This window comes from Eriocheir sinensis, chromosome 12 (assembly GCF_024679095.1).
Source record: "Eriocheir sinensis breed Jianghai 21 chromosome 12, ASM2467909v1, whole genome shotgun sequence".
Lineage (NCBI taxonomy): Eukaryota > Metazoa > Arthropoda > Malacostraca > Decapoda > Varunidae > Eriocheir > Eriocheir sinensis.
In genome coordinates this window covers 8,891,009-8,906,920 of record NC_066520.1, presented here as the reverse complement: position 1 = coordinate 8,906,920, position 15,912 = coordinate 8,891,009, and the positions used below count along the sequence as shown (strand labels likewise).

The 15,912-nt window shown below is 41.5% G+C and overlaps 1 long non-coding RNA gene across 1 annotated transcript in view; it reads left to right on the top strand.

Moving 5' to 3' along the window:
• LOC126997734 (uncharacterized) overlaps positions 1-12,390 on the top strand; it is a 33,807-nt gene extending 21,417 nt beyond the window's left edge. The window contains exons 2-3 of the long non-coding RNA XR_007752364.1: positions 8,461-8,808; positions 12,335-12,390. This is a non-coding gene — a long non-coding RNA (uncharacterized LOC126997734). The remainder of the gene's footprint in view (positions 1-8,460; positions 8,809-12,334) is intronic.
• Positions 12,391-15,912: the final 3,522 nt, after the last annotated feature.

Sequence of the window (15,912 nt, the reverse complement as noted above, 5' to 3'; positions counted from 1 at the left end):
GTGTTTACATTGATGATGGTAGTGTGTGTAATAATAGTGATGAAGAGTGTTGCGGTAATGATGATAGTGATGACTGATGATAAAAGAGGGATGTATTATACCGTTCGTTCACTCTTGTATTCAGCACTTTTCAATTTATTCATTTATCTACTTGTTATTCATCTGTCTAATTATTCATTCTTGTTCTTTTTGTTCTCTTCTTCTTCTTCTTCTTCTTCTTCTTCTTCTTCTTCTTCTTCTTCTTCTTCCTTTTCTTTCTTTCTCTTTCTTTTTCTTTCTTTTTCTCTTTTCCTTTTCCCTTTCCTCTTTTCTTTTCTTTTTCTTTATTTTTCTTTCTTCTTCTTTCTTCTCTTTTTTCCTTCTTTTTTTCTTTTCTTTTTTTTTCCTTTTTTTTTCTTCTTTTTCTTTTTCTTCTTCGTTTATAGTCCATCTTCTTCCATTCTCGAGGTCGGACTTCCGATAATCGTTCTCCATCTTGCTCGATCCAGTGCTAATCCTTCTTCTATTTCTAACATTTCCAACTATCTAATCATTCCCCTATTTACTTCTTTATACGTTACCTATAGTTGGAGTGTGTATGAAATGAACGCGTCTGGTCCTTGTAGCGGTGTGAAACATGAAAAACCTCGACGACAATTTCCTGGCGGCAACTCCGGCAGCAACACGTGTCAAGTGGCTCTCATGTTGGCTGAAAGCGCGCTCTCACATACGGCAGCAAATAAAACTGTCCTCGCCGCCATACACAGAGGCGAGGAGGGGAGTGTTCACAGGCTGCAGGAGTAGGTTACGTGGTAGTAGGAATAGCAGGAACAGGTTACACAATAAAGGGAATAGTAAGAACAGGTTATGGAACTGTATAAATAGAAGGGCCAGGTTACGGAATAGAAGGAATAGTAGGAACAGGTTACGGAATAGTAGGAATAGAAGGGCCAGGTTACGGAATAGTAGGAATAGAAGGGCCAGGTTACGGAATAGAAGGAATAGTAGGAACAGGTTACGGAATAGTAGGAATAGAAGGGCCAGGTTACGGAATAGTAGGAATAGTAGGAACAGGTTACGGAATAGTAGGAATAGAAGGGCCAGGTTACGGAATAGAAGGAATAGTAGGAACAGGTTACGGAATAGTAGGAATAGTAGGAACAGGTTACGGAATAGTAGGAATAGAAGGGCCAGGTTACGAATAAGAGAAGAATAGAAGGGGCCAGGGAACAGGTTACGGAATAGTAGGAATAGAAGGAACAGGTTACGGAATAGTAGGAATAGAAGGGCCAGGTTACGGAATAGAAGGAATAGAAGGAACAGATTACGGAATAGTAGGAATAGAAGGAACAGGTTACGGAATAGTAGGAATAGAAGGAACAGGTTACGGAATAGTAGGAATAGAAGGAACAGGTTACGGAATAGTAGGAATAGAAGGAACAGGTTACGGAATAGTAGGAATAGAAGGAACAGGTTACGGAATAGTAGGAATAGAAGGAACAGGTTACGGAATAGTAGGAATAGAAGGAACAGGTTACGGAATAGTAGGAATAGAAGGAACAGGTTACGGAATAGTAGGAATAGAAGGGCCAGGTTACGGAATAGAAGGAATAGTAGGAACAGGTTACGGAATAGTAGGAATAGAAGGAACAGGTTACGGAATAGTAGGAATAGAAGGAACAGGTTACGGAATAGTAGGAATAGAAGGAACAGGTTACGGAATAGTAGGAATAGAAGGAACAGGTTACGGAATAGTAGGAATAGAAGGAACAGGTTACGGAATAGTAGGAATAGAAGGAACAGGTTACGGAATAGTAGGAATAGAAGGAACAGGTTACGGAATAGTAGGAATAGTAGGAACGGGTTACGGAATAGTAGGAATAGAAGGGCCAGGTTACGGAATAGTAGGAATAGTAGGAACAGGTTACGGAATAGTAGGAATAGAAGGGCCAGGTTACGGAATAGAAGGAATAGTAGGAACAGGTTACGGAATAGAAGGAATAGTAGGAACAGGTTACGGAATAGTAGGAATAGTAGGAACAGGTTACGAAATAGCTGTTGCTGCCTTATTTTAATTAACATGATTTTTTTTTTATTTAAACAAGAAAGTATATACTAATAGATTTTGATTTTAATTTGAGGATGTGTGTCGTAAGCTGTATATGTCTTCTTTTAATGATGATAATGATAATATGTATACTACTACTACTACTACTACTACTACTACTACTTATGATAATAATATATAACAGAATCAAGAAAAGCACGAACATAGCAACTGATGACATATATCGACAAATTAAGGACCACTAAATAGAACAGCAGAGATAACAGTAATTAGGCGTTCAGACAAGGAGGACCAATGTTATAGAGCCAGGGAAGGAGTAAGGGGGAGAGTTACACAAGAAAACACAAGGACATGAGCAAATTAGAAGAGGCAGAGAGACGGCCTACACATGGCTGAGCCTGAGAGAGGGTTCGGCTTGTTAGGTAGGTAGTTAGACTGGAAGGTAGGTAGACTGGTTGTTAGATAAGTAGGTACGTAGACAGATAGATGAATAGGTATATATGTATGTAGGTATTTATACTGAAAGGTAGATAGATAGATACATAGATAGATGGATTAGTAGATAAACATACTCTTACGGTTCACACTGTACAAATAGGGAGGTAGGTAGATGCAAGATGGCGCCACTATAAACACTCGCCTGCGCCAGAACGGGCTGGGCCGACCATCAGGCCCCACCTGGAAGAAGCCTTGGACCGACCATCAAGCCCCACCGAAAAGATGCCTACCGGCGCAATAGGCAGCAACGTAAAAAAAAATAAAAAATAAAATAAAGGGTAGGTAGGTGGGTAAACAGGCAGGCTTGGTAGGAGGGCATAGGGGGGTAGGTAGGTGGGTGGGTCAGCAGATAAATATTCTAGTCTCACGCTTCACACAATATATATGGGCAGACGCGTAGGCCGGGAGGGAGGGAGGCAGGTAGGCTGTATAGGTAGGCATGGGCAGGTAGGTTAGTAGGTAAATATACTCCTCTCACGCCTCCCACGGTATCGGGCGTGAGTGAGGCGCATATGGGGAAGTATTACTGCATAAACACACAACACGCCGCCTGCATATAATTCGGGCCTCATCATTTTTCGTATTATCTTAGTGCCTCGACCACCACTACCACCACCACCACCACCTTGCCGCTACGTAAACTCCATGTTATATCCGACAGGTTTGTAAAGGAGGAGAGAAGAGAGGAGGAAGAAGAGAAAGAAGGAGAGGGGAAGGGATGCAAATATAGGGAAGGAGGGATAAGGTGCCTTACAAAGAGAGAGAGAGAGAGAGAGAGAGAGAGAGAGAGAGAGAGAGAGAGAGAGAGAGAGAGAGAGAGAGAGAGAGAGAGAGAGAGAGAGAGAGAGAGAGAGAGAGAGAGAGAGATTCATTATAAAAAAAAAAAATCCCACCCACATACATTCTTTATTAAAGTTCAATGCTTGTCGAGTACTCGATGGGGCCGCCGATGCTTGACGATTAACACCAAACAACCACGGCGCTTTGTTTGTCTGTCTGTCTGTCTCTTTTTCGATGCCTGAGCGAAGAGGTAATTTTGGGTCGTGTCTAAAGAGGAACTATTTCGGCTGTAAACGAAAGAATAAGGTAAAATAAGATTTATTTATTGTCTAGTTTGATTCACTAATGACAAAAAAAACAATTGTTTTGTTTTAGTACGATACCTTTGGGGAACATTTTTTCTATTAATATTATCATAAGAGACGAACAAGGTAAGGAAGGAGGAGTCCGGACATTATAAGCTGCCTCTGTAGATTACTGTACTGACATTTTCTTCGTATAGCTGAAAGTAATATTTGTTCTAGTGATATTTGCTTTTCTTGCTGCTGTACTTGTTTTGCTACAGGTAGTGTTTTCTTTGTGCCTTAATCTTGCTTTTCTTTTACCTTGTTGTTATTGGTTAAAGTCAGCACGTAGATCACACTTTACGGCCGCTTTCGAAGTTACATTTAGTTTTCTCAATAATTCTTGTTGCAGATGTAGTTGAGAGAGAGAGCGGGTATATATTTCTTTAAAAGTGTTTCATTAAGCGACCGTGACAGCCATATCTCACCCAGAAGAACATTTGTGTGTGTGTGTGTGTGGGTGGGTGTGTGCTAAACTCTTACATGCATTCAGGAAATTATCGCATTGTTTTTGAAATTTGTACACACACACACACACACACACACACACACACACAAGGTAGTTTCCATTCTGTGTGTGTGTGTGTGTGTGTGTGTGTGTGTGTGTGTGTGTGTGTGTGTGTGTGTGTGTGTCCATCCACTTTTGTTTTAATAGATGGAAGGTGTAGCGGCTTCTCTCCTTTACACTTCCTCTCCATTACCTTCTGCTCATCTTCCTTCTCTTCTCTCTTCCTTTCTCTCTTCGGTATTTTTCCTTTCTTTATCCCCTTTTATTTAATTTTCTTACTTCCTTCCGTCTTGGTTTCATTCATTCACTTCATTCCTCCCCTTACAATCTTCTTCCTTTCAATCCTTCCGTATTCCATCCAATCATGTTACTGTTCAAACGTTGATATTTGTCTTTATGTATCTATTTACCTATCTGTCTCTCTATATATATCTTTCTAAGTATATTTATCTCTTGTATCTGTCTATCTATATCTATATATATCTGTACACATTTTCATTACTTCGCCCATCACAGCTAGCCAAACCAGACGCTCTCCTTGAATATATAGAGTATGTACATTTCATTGCTTGTTGAGGTTCATTCCATGCCGATGTTTCAAAGGCACGGGTCAAGTTAGCAGGAGTATACTATTCCATGTTTACATTTCTGCTTCTCTTGATCATCTCGTTTGACCGTGTGGCTTCCTCCCCTTCACTGCCGTCTTCCTTACTCCCTCCTCGTCCCCCTACTCGAATAAACTTGCCATATATTCCTATCCCCCTTTTTTTCCTCCTACCTCCTTTTCTGCTCTATATTTTCTGTCTCCTCTTCCTTCCTTCCTTGCTTACCGTGTATCTGTATCAGTCTGTGGTTTTTTTTCTCATTAATCTGTATACGTGTGTTTGTACAAGCTTTCTTCTTCATGTTTGTATATATTTAGTTCTCTCTCTCTCTCTCTCTCTCTCTCTCTCTCTCTCTCTCTCTCTCTCTCTCTCTCTCTCTCTCTCTCTCTCTCTCTCTCTCTCTCTCACACACACACACACACACACACACACACACACACACAGTCACACACACACACACACACACACACACACACAAGCCAACCAGACCACAAATACAGCTGCTGCGTCAACTATTACTTTCCCACATAAATATTTGCAAGCCCGGAAATAAATCTGCGCCGCTGTGAATAAAAGGGTGAGTGTGAGCAGCACAATACACCACCACCGCCGCCGCCAACCCCCCCCAGCACCACCACCACCACCGCTGCCCCCACACTGCCGCCGCCACCATTCAGGCCACAAAGCGTAACAATACAATACACACAAAAGTATAGAAGTGATGGAACTCCCGATGATGGGTGTGAGCGAATAAATGCGTGTGTTCACTCTCTTCGTTTTTGTGAAATAGTGATGAGAACACCACTGACGCTAATACTACCCTACAAATAGTATAACTAACAAGAGAAGATGGCGCCACTAAAAACACTTGCCTGCGCCATGACGGGCTGGGCCGACTACTATCCAGGCCCCTCAAACAAGCCTACCGGCGCTATAGGCGTAGACGAAAAAAAAAAAAAAAGTAGCTATGACTGAAAATATGCACGTGGTAGGGGTGTTAACATAATAACATATATAATCCCAAGAAATATATCAATAACTACTGAAAACTATAGGCACTACAGATTTAAGATTCGCTAATGCTTGACACTATGGAAGGTTAGTTTCCTTTAGGTTAGGGTAGATTAACTTAGATTAGGTTAGGATAAGTTAGGTTACGTTAGGTTATGTTACGTTAGGTTATGTTAGGTTAGCTAGGGCTAAGGGCCGCTTTCACAGTCGTCTGGTACGCACCCTAACCAAAGGCCCTACCAACCTGGTAGCAGCCGTTACCATCGCCACGATTCGCTTTCACAGTCGCTGCTTTCGTGGTATCAGCGACTACCAGCGTGGTGACGATCATAACAAGACGAAGGCTCGTGATTCGGCAGTGTTGGTATGCCGGAGCGGCGGGAAATGACAACGTTACATTAGCTGAGCTGAGGATTAGGAAGGGCAAATGTGAAAAATTAACGTTCAAAGAGTAAACGTGAAGAATAATTATAAAAAAGAATTACTGTGAAGAATAGATATGATGAAAAAATGTTGAGTCTCGCTGGAATACACCGCTCAAATCTGCTGATAGCCTAATATTTCCTTGGGATAATAGGTGAAAATTTATTTCATAATGGTGACAAGTATTAAAGTTCTATTATTTAGCAGATGTCAGCAAGACTCTCGAGATCTTCACCTCTATATATTCATTACATTTGTTCATTATTCACACTTAGCAGACTTCACATTTTTACACAACAGGGCTGATTTCTTTATATGTATGCCCCATGCATACATATGAGGCTATCTAGAATAATATGAAAGTTTGACCAAGGGGGCATAACAGGTGAAAAACGGTGACATGTATTAAAGTCCTCCCTTCTCCTTTGTTGTGCATTTTGCAACAATAGACAATGATTCAATCAAAATGAAATTCTCAGCAGGACGTTTACTGGTCAGCAGGTGAAATGAGTTCATGTCATTCAAAGTCTTCTATATTTTTTCTCGTATTACCATTGAAGCACTGCAACGTGTTGCTATATTGTGTAATATTTTTTTTTACATCCATTTAAATAAATAACATAACCATTTGAGAGCAAGAATTTGTGTTATTTACTAATTGATGTTATTGGTAAGCTCCACTGGGGCCCCCGCGGCTACCAGAGCTCCGTTACCAGAGGCTTCAATCTCTGGTACTGATGCAAACAAACAGCGCCGCGAAAGACGACTGTGAAAGCGGATTTCTTGTTGGTAGCGGCGATCGCAGCTCATTGGTAACGATCAACACAAACAAACGTGACTGTGAAAGCGGCCCTAAGTCTATATATACCAAGTCAAGTCATACACAGCTTTGTGGGAGAAGACACGGCAGAGGCGTGGTTTATGTGTGACGTTGCTTGGAGCCAAACTAGAGAATGTAGAAACATGGATTTAAAGAAAACGAAGAAAGGCGGAGTAATTTAAATCAATCCCTTCAACATGCCCTCCCTCACACCCCACACCACCGTTTGTAGGCATTGGAATTACAGTCACGCAATAGCACAATAAAAAGACATATTTTTTTTCGTCAGTGGCTTGCCTGAACGCGCTGTGAAAGAAGGCAAGCATGCACATCCAAAATGCATACACGGCCGCAACTTTAGTCACCCCTGAACTGGCGGGTATTTATTTTTTTACCTTCAAGTGACGTCATCCCGCTGCTCCGCCCCCAAACCGCTCCCTGCGCGTACTGGTCGCAGTTTTGAAGCAGAGTGACTTGACTTGGTATATATAGACTTAGAGCTAGACTTATAGCTAAAAGCATAGGTTAGGATACGTTGGGGCAAGTTAAGTTAAATTAGGTTGCGTTTGGGAAGGTTAGCTTAGATTAGGTTACGTTAGGGAAGGTTAGCTTAGGTTAGGTTGCATAAGGGAAGATTGGCTTAGGTTAGGTTACGTTAGGGTAGGTTAGGGTCGGTTAGATTACATTATGGAGGGTTAGCTTAGGTTTGGCTAGGAAATTAGGTTAGGGAGGTCTTGGTATGGTTGACCGGCACTGTTCTCCGCCGTCCACTCTTGGAGCCTGTGGAGTGTTGCTTGTAGTGTGAACAGTCCTTGGTCTTGTTGTTGACGGGAACGTACACGGTACTGTCGTCGACGTATTTCCAACGGTGTGATATGTTTGTAAGGTTGTTTTTTTTTGTGTGTGTGTGTGACTGTGTGTGTGTGTGTGTGTGTGTGTGTGTGTGTGTGACTGTGTGTGTGTGTGTGTGTGTGTGTGTGTGTGTGTGTGTGTGTGTGTGTGTGTGTGTGTGTGTGTGTGTGTGTGTGTGTGTGTGTGTGTGTGTGTGTGTGTGTGATTTCCACTTTCAATGAGTCGTCTGTATTAATTTATTCATTTATATATTAATTCATTTATTAATTTATTCATTTATGATTTATTATATTGTATTTTCAACCTTCATATTCAGCGTAGGTGCTGCGGAGGGTGGGGGAAAGGGAGGGAATAGAAACACCAGGCTGCCAAGTTGTCAACCTACTGTTCTACCTACCTACCGACCTATTTACCTACCTTCATACCTACCTACCTACCTACATACATACATATCATCATTGTCATCGCCGTCCTCCTCCTCCTCCTTCTCTTCCTCATCATCAATATCATCATCGACCAAAAAAAATAAAAAAAAATAAAAGCAACGCTAATCCTGTCATTACTCTTTCCAGGTGAGTACTTTGCATGCCTCGCCGTGGGACACCTTCGCGGGACCTCAGCAGCAACACTTCCGCACAGTGTTAAGGTAAATACGAAATTGTTTCTCGTTTGATTAAGCGCTAGGCTCAGGTAGGACTAGGATGCTAACATCTGCTTGCCTTTCAGGTACACTAATTTTGCAGGCTTTGATCTTGCAGATGTGTGTGTCACTAGGTTTCTGTTGGTGCTGTGATAAAAGGAGCTTCTTCAAAGGGATAGTCAATGCTGCCAGCGCCATCAGTGTTATTCAAGTGGTGTGGCAGCAGCCTTCTATCAAAAAGCCGCGAAGGTGTCCAGACACGTCGAGTGTGGAACTTATGGTATGTACCTCAGATTATGTGTGACAGTTATGTAACCTATATGCGGAAATTCCAAATAAACATACATTATCAATAAATTAATATATAATACATGCATACTTACGTACATACATAGTGCATACATACACATACGCACCGGTATACACAGGTGTTCTCAGGCTCACAGGTGTCCTACTTAACGGCGGGGCGTGTCCAAGGGCCGAGCGGCTCCTTAAGCAGGTGTGACACGTGTTTACCACCTGAGGGAACAGCACGCACACTGCCACTCGTGTTGTGTCGCGGAATGTTGTTAGTGTGTGTGTGTGTGTGTGTGTGTGTGTGTGTGTGTGTGTGTGTGTGTTAGGGAGATAAATATGTTGATAGAGATAGATAGAAAAATAGATAAGTAGATAGATATATAAACAGAAGAAGAGTAATAACAAGAACAAGGAGAGAGAGAGAGAGAGAGAGAGAGAGAGAGAGAGAGACCAACCGACCGACCGACTGTGTGAGATAAGAGACAGACAGACAGACAGACAGACAGACAGGTGGAATTGAAGTAGATGGGGAGAGTACCAGACAAGATGGACACTTGATGTCTCTCCCTGTAGCCCATAGCGTGCCATTACCGTTTTAAGGGAGCCACCGCCCGCCTGCGTGAGCTCTCTCGGGGGAACGGGGGCGGCACTGCGGCGAGGCAAGAGCTTGTAGAAGGCTTGGTTCATCTCCTCCCTTTCTTCCTCTGCCTCAAGCTAGATCGGTCATAGGTCCATATAATTTAACTTCCGGACAGTAATACATCATTTTAAAAAGACTCTCTGATAAGTTGTTGGGGTTTCCATGGGTGGTTTCATGACCCTGGCGGTAGTTTTAGAGGGATTCTACGCCATGAACGGGAAAACACTCATGGCAACCAGACGTATATTCTCTGCGGCCTTAAAAATAGTTGTAACAAGGACTCGAAGCGTTTGATAATACGAGTCGCAGTCTTCTCAAAGTTAGGTTAGGTTAGCATTGAGCCTTGTCTTATCTCTGCCCTTGCTCTGACTCAAGCCAGATCGGTCATAGTATTCTCAAGGTTAGGTTAGGTTAGCATTGAGCCTTGTCTTATCTCTGTCCTTCCTCCGACTGAAACTAGATCGGTCACAGTCTTCTAAAGATTAGGCTAGGTTGGGTTAGACTTGGATCGGTATTAATTATTTTTAATAAGAATGGTCGGCTTGATAGGAGGTTTATGATTAATCACTATTTTGTTTTTGTCTTTTTGTCTCTGTTTTTATCTCCCTGTCTGTCTTTTTGTCTGTCTCTTTGTTTGTGTGTCTGTATGTCTGTCTTTCTGCCCGGAATCGTGCTAAATCTATTCTTCGACTTAGGAAAACATCTCTCATAAATAGAAAATGTCAAAACCTTGCTTTTTTCTAATTTTTCCCTTGACTTTTGGCACCTAGCCAAAAATATCTCCTCCATTTTCACTTACTCATCTTTCCCTCCTCTCCTTAACCCTGACGGCAGCACCGCCGTCTCATCTATCTCTAAGGCTGAACTCTTTTCTCAGACTTTCTGTAAAAACTCCACTCTGGACGATTCTGGGTGTATTTCTCCTACTCATACCCCCTCTGACTCCTTTATGCTTGTTATTAAGATTCTTAAACACGTTGTTTTCTATGCCCTCTTTGACCTCAACTCACTATGGTACGGTACGGTTGAAATTTTGATAAAAAGTACGGTACGAAATTACAGTACGATATTTTTCCTAATGTACGGTATGGTATGATACAAGTACGGAATATTTAGCAAAATTTTGAACCGTACCGTACCACAGGCTTAAGACAAGTGATTATCCTAAGAGTCTTTTTTTTTTTACTTTCTTGTCCATCAGCAGCTGGTAGGCTATATTTAGAAGGCCTGATACATGTATAGTCACTTTGTAAATGTGCATTTTCAATTCTATTGACCTACCGTAACTATTTTCTTCACAAATATTTTTTTTTTATGTATGTATATATATTTTCCTGACGGTACGATAATGGTACGGAATTACGGTACGTTATTTATTTCAGGTACGGAGTACGGCTAAAAATTCCGTACCATACCGTACTGCCAGCCTTGCTCTCAGAAGGTTCAATGACCTGATGGAGTTCCTCCTATTGTCCTTAAAAACTGTGCCTCCGTGCTGACACCCTACCTGGTCAAACTCTTTTGCCTTTGCCTCTCAACATCTACCTTTCCTTCCTGCTGGAAGCATGCCTTCGTAAAGCCTGTACCTAAGAAGGGTGACCGCTCCAATCCTTCAAACTACCGCCCTATAGCTATATTTCCTTTCCATCTAAAGCTTTTGAATCAATCCTTAACCGGAAGATTCAAAAGCACCTTTTCAATTCTGACCTATCTGATCGCCAGCATGGATTCCGCAAGGGGCGCTCTACTGGCGACCTTCGTGCTCTCTTAACTGACTCATGGTCATCCTCTCTTAGCTGTTTCGGTGAAACTTTTTCAGTTGCGCTACACATATTGAAAGCTTTCGATAGAGTCTGGCACAAGTCTTTGCTTTCTAAACTGCCCTCTTTCGGATTCTATCCTCTCTCTGTTCCTTTATCTCCAGTTCCTTTCCGGTCGTTCTATATCTGCGGTGGTAGACGGCCACTGTTCCTCCCCTAAACCTATTAACAGTGGTGTTCCACAGGGCTCTGTTCTATCACCCACTCTCTTCCTGTTATTCATCAATGTTCTTCTCTCCATAACAAACTGTCCCATTCACTCATACGCTGACGACTCCACTCTGCATTATTCAACTTCTTTCAATAGAAAACCCTCTCAACAGGAATTACATGACTCCAGAGTGGTGGCTGTAGAACGCTTAACCTCAGACCTTGCTATCATTTACGATTGGGGTAAAAGGAACCTTGTGTCCTTCACTGCCTCAAAAACCCAATTTATCCACCTATCAACTCGACACAATCTTCCAAACACCAGTCCCCTATTCTTCGATAACACTCAGCTGTCACCTTCAACACTAAGTGTCCTTGGTCTATCCTTAGCTCAAAATCTCAATTGGAAACTTCACATCTTTTCTCTCACTAAATCAGCTTCCTCGAGGTTGGGTGTTCTGTATCGTCTTCGCCAGTTCTTCTTCCCCGCACAGATGCTTTTCATTTATAGGGGTCTTGTGCGCCCTCGTATGGAGTATGCATCTTATGTGTGGGGGGGCCCCACTCACACAGCTCTCCTGGACAGAGTGAAGTCTAAGGCTCTTCGTCTCATCGGCTCTCCTCCTCTTACTGATAGTCTTCTACCTTTTAAATTTAACCGCCATGTTGCCTCTCTATCTTCTATCGATATTTTCATGCTGACTGCTCTTCTGAACTTGTTAACTGTGTGCCTTCCCCCCTCCCGCGTCTTCACTTCATCCCTTCCTCCTCTTTCTATTTTTTTTCTTTACTATCATTATCATCATCATTATCATCATCATCAGTATCACTCATTAACATAAGTGAATTAAGTAACATTGCAGCTAATCACTAACACGTAGCTAATGTCTTTGTTGCAGTGTGGCGGCTCTTCCGTACCTGGCCGCCTCTGTCCCCCTTCACCAGAACTCTCAAGGTAAAGTTTCTCCACCTGGCGTTTTTTGGGGTATTATGGGCGTATTATGTTCACGAGTGTGTTATTTTGCGTTAGTTTATTATTTCCTTTACGGTGTGCCCGATTTCACACCGCGTAGCTGCCAATTCGAATAACCTTTATTTTTTATTTTTTACGTGCCATTCCCGTGTCCACTGCTCTTGCTATTTTTTATTGTCCGTGTTTGTGTATTTGATTATTGTGTTTGATTGGTCGAATTTAATTATTATATCTCGGTACTGATCTTGAATAACCACTGCACATTTTTATTTTTGCTGTGGTATATATTTGCTTACATACATACACATCCAAACATACATACATATATACATACATACTTGTCTACAAACACACATACATGCAAACTTGTATATAAAGTAAGATAAGAAGAAAACATGGTTACGGCAAGCCAACAGGAATAGCCCGGGATATAATGGGATGCATTTTGAATGGAAATGAGAGAGAGAGAGAGAGAGAACGCACCTGTCTCCCTTCCATTGTACAAAGTCAGCGAACACTTAGTGAAGCTCTGGACGAACCGTTTCACTGAAGTGTTTCACGAACCACGGAAGCATGAAGCAGTTCAGCGCCGCGGGAGTTTCGCGTTAAATTCCGCGGAAAACTCAGCCAAATAAGTTTTAGTGAAAAGTTTTTTTTTTTGTCCTTTTTTCCTGTTTTCTTTCGTCGGGATGGATAAGGTTGGGTAAACGGGGGAGGAGGGGGAAGGAGCTCTTTGGAGGGGGGAGTGGTTGGGGAAGATGGGGGTGCGTGCCTGTGCGTGGATGGCAGGGTTCAGGAGGAGGAGGAGGATACATAGGAAGAACAGACACCAGAAGACCTGTCGGTCTATGGCGAGGGTGTCTGTCTACTACCGCTACTACTAGTAATCTACGTGTGGTAGGACAGGATAGAATAGATGAAGGCTCCTCCCCACCCACCTCTCCCTCCGGCAACGTGCCGGCAGGAAATAGAACACCATGTGCCTTTAAGGAAGAAAGGGACATGGAAATTTTACAGTAAAGAGAGAAATAAGAGGAAATTACTACCCTTAACTTACGCTACTGGTGACCTAAGCTGTGGGGGAAACTAATGTCTTCAGGTTGTACTCGTGCTGCAGGCTGCCTGAGACAAACGAAAAAGGGTCAGTAAACAGTGTATGTAGTTGAATCATAAAAAAAAAAGCTAGTATTAAATTGGGCTGCTCACAATGGGGTGAGATGTAGTTTCAGGGGATACAGGTAGAGGCTTGATCCTCGTTTACCTTCGGTACAGGGGTACGCTCCAGTATCCTGTTGTCCTTACTGTTCCCACACCTCACTGCCTGAAACATATGAAAAAGGGTCTGTAAAATCTTATATCCCTGAAATACTTATCCAATGAAGACTTGAAGCTATTAATACTCTGTGCGCTAACTGCTGACGGTGGGAGTCTATTCCAGTGATCGACGACTCTATTATTGAAATAATTTCTGCGCGCCAATGTGTTACATCGGTTTCCCTTTAACTTCATACCGTTGCTTCGTGTTATTGTGTTGGGGTCTCTCTGAAATAGACTATCTGGGTTAATGTTTTCGAATCTATTAAGGATTTTGAACACTTCAATTAAGTCCCCTCTCACTCTTAGCTTCTTTAAAGAAAACATATCTAAACTTTTTAAACGCTCGTCATACGTCAAGTTACGGAGCGCTGGAATTTGTTTGGTTGCTCGTCGCTGTATCCTTTCTAGCAAAACTTGATCTATGATATAATTCGGTGACCAGAACTGAACGGCGTATTCTAGGTGTGGTCTTACAAATGCTAAAGGAGGGGGAGGAGAATAGAGAGGAGAAGGAACAGGAGGAAGACGAGGGGTAGAGGAGGGTGTAGAGAAAGAGAAGGAAACATGGAAACATGGAAATGCAGGCAACATAAAGCCTATTGGGTCAGTACGAGGTTGCCCGCTCCATGGTGATTTAATCTGCTCGACAGTCACTTGGTGCTCGCAAAGCAGATGTAAACTCCTCGGTATTCAATATACTCATGAAGCAACGAAATGACGGTCGATTTTGTGTTTAGGGCACCAGAACTGCACCACATATTCCAGGTGAGGCCTTACCATCGAATTATACAAGGATAACATTACTTCCGGCGTCTTTAACTGCAAATACCTCGCTATGAATCCGGAAGGAATGAAGGAAGAGGAGGAAGGGCAAGAGGAAAAGGAAGAAGAGGAGGAGGAGGAGGAGGAGGAAGAACAGAAGGAGGATAAGTATGAGGAAGAGGAGGAGGGGAAGAAGAGGAGGGACAGGAGGAGGAGGAGGAGGAGAGTAATGGAGCAGTGACATCTCAAGTAATGGACGGCGGACTCTTTTGATTTTGCGGCGCCCTTGTCATTAAGCCGCGAATTTTGGAAAATCAACCGCTTTGGTGCGAATCGCCATAACTCCCTTATTTCTGGGGCTACATAAATGTTTTTGGTATCAATCGACGGCAAAATGAAAGGGCTATATTTTGTATTAAGCGACTGGGATAAAAAATCGACTCGAAAGGGAAAAAAATCAAATAAATTTGAAAAAAAACGACTGAAAAAAACTATTTTTTGAATTTCCAACCTTGAAACCCGCACATTTTTTGAGAATTTAAAAAAAAAAACATATTTAACAAATAATCTAGCGTCGCTACAGCTCGAAACGTAAACCCTTTTGAGAGCGATTTTGACGAACTCCAGACACTTTGGCGTTTTTGTCTAGTGTGGCCTTGCTATTGCCTCTAGAAGATTGTAATTTGGCATGTAGCCCCTCTTGGCAATGTAGTGTGACCAGCCCGAAGGATTTTTGATAGCTCAATTCCAAGTTTGTCGTCGAGCCGTCACAAAATAGCTTGTTTTTCGGCCCATTTGCCGCGATTTGGACACGTCCTAGTTTTTTGCTTATAACTTTTTATTTATTTATTTGGTGCTTTCCAATTTTTTTTTCTGATTATTAATCTGTATTAATATAGAGCTTTCATTTGCCACCAAGCACGCCGTCCTAGCTTCAGTAGTTTTTGCTCGAGCTTGACCAGAAGTCGCGACGAAAATTCGCCGAATCTGACTCATTTCACGCGCCGCGACGAAAAACCTTCCTGACGCCACTAAAATTAATATATCTGCATAAAAATTCATATATGAACACATCAATATGTTGACTATCTTGTATTAAAATCATTTTAAGATATCTATATAAAAAGTTACTATTTTATTTAATAATTTCACTATATAAATCAGCCTATATTAAGCGCCTTATTATACATGTTATTTATTTTATTTAATTTAGTATTCATCCCTATTTCTTTCCATTTATGAATAATACATTTAATTTATATATATATATATATATATATATATATATATATATATATATATATATATATATATATATATATATATATATATATATATATATATATATATATATATATATATATATATATATATATATATATATATATATATATATATATATATATATATATATATATATATATA